Genomic DNA, 1,520 nt, shown 5'->3' on the forward strand with positions numbered 1-1,520 from the left:
CCCTCCCTTTCCCTCTCGGGGACCGTGAATCAATCCCGTCCCGGACAGGAAACCAGACCCAGGGCAACCCCCTCCGCTGCGGCGGAACAAAGGAGAGGAGCGCAGCTGCACGCTCAGGAAGCCCCATCGGGTCCTGGCCCCCTTGTCCCCCGCTGCTGCCGGGGCACGCCGCACCTGAACCCCACTCCCCATTGTTCTCCCTCCGCTTTCCTTCCCGTAGGAGGCCACCCCGTGTCCTCCCACAGAACCAGGGGTACAAGTAACAGCTGTGGGCCAGAGATGGATGGGCAGTGGGTGAACACGAGGAAGATCGGGATTTCACTTTGCCCACAGGTACGACGGAAATGGGGCAAAGTAAGCAACTTAGTTTACCAGCCCACTTCTCTCCCACCCTCCCCCGAAGCAGCTGCGGACGCGACCACCCTGCGCGACCTCCAGCGTGCTCGGGCTCTCGCCGCAGCGCCGCCTCGCCCCGAGGAGAAAGCCGCAGACCCCGCAGACCCGAGTCCGGCGGGTAGTGGCCCGGCCACGCAGACCCCGGGCACAAAGGCGCGGGGCGTATGCTCACAGCCCCTAGAGGGCCGCGGCCGGACCCAGCGGGAAGGGCAGGGGAGAGAGGGAAGGCGCTCACGCTACCTTGCCGGGCGCCACTCAGCCGCCTCTTCGTTCTCCCTCTCCGGGGACGCTCCGGGACGCGGGCCCTCCGCGAGGCTGCGGGGCTCCCGCGGCGGCTGCTCTGGGGAGGCTGCTGGGCGGGCGCTGTCCCGCGGCTACCGTCCCTTGGCGCGCCCCGCGCTCCGGCACCACCTCTACGCGCCGCGGCTGGACCCCGGTGCGCGCTCGGCTGCAGAGTGCTTGGCGACTGCGGAGTGCTCGGCTGCGGCGCAAGGCGCCGGGCCACTCCCCTCTCCCGGGCAGGCGGAGGGGCCGGCCGAGGGGCGGGGGCGGCGACCTCGCAGCCTGGGATTCGCCCCTCCGCGCGCCCGCAGGACCCGGAGCCACCGCCTCCCAACCAACTCACCTCCGGCCTCCGGGCGCTGGCTGCATAGCGCCCCCCGGTGAGGGCGGGCGACAGCTTCCGCACCCGGGGCGACCCTAAATGGGACAGGAATGGAAAAGAAAGAGGAGAGGCGGCCGACCCCAGCCCCCACGGAAGGCACGGTCCTTTTTTACTCCCGGGTTGACTGACATCAAACGTAAAATATAATAACTGGGGCGCGGGTCGGGGGCGGAGGAATGATAACTAGAAGCCAACCTGAAAGCAAATGCAGAGTGGGAGTGTTCTCAATTTTTCCTCCTCTTCTAGACAAAAAAGTTTGGATACCCAAGAATAACAAAATATTAATTTGAGCGAAAGAGAAAAAAAAACGTATTGAGTGGCAAAGTGTGCTTTTACTTACAATGTTTTTAATATCTATTAACCCACTTAATCTCACACGCTAAGTAGACACTGGCCAATTCTGTTACAGGAAAAAAGATAGTTTAAAAGAAATTTCAAATACCCGTATATATCTGAATAC

The 1,520-nt window shown here is 63.1% G+C and overlaps 1 protein-coding gene across 1 annotated transcript in view; it reads right to left on the minus strand.

The window, feature by feature from the left end:
- MYO1B (myosin IB) overlaps positions 1–889 on the minus strand; it is a 172,493-nt gene extending 171,604 nt beyond the window's left edge. Inside the window, exon 1 of the mRNA XM_019662350.1 lies at positions 637–889. The gene's annotated coding sequence lies outside the window, so the exon portion shown is untranslated. The remainder of the gene's footprint in view (positions 1–636) is intronic.
- Positions 890–1,520: the final 631 nt, after the last annotated feature.

This window comes from Hipposideros armiger, unplaced genomic scaffold, assembly GCF_001890085.2.
Source record: "Hipposideros armiger isolate ML-2016 unplaced genomic scaffold, ASM189008v1 scaffold_372, whole genome shotgun sequence".
Lineage (NCBI taxonomy): Eukaryota > Metazoa > Chordata > Mammalia > Chiroptera > Hipposideridae > Hipposideros > Hipposideros armiger.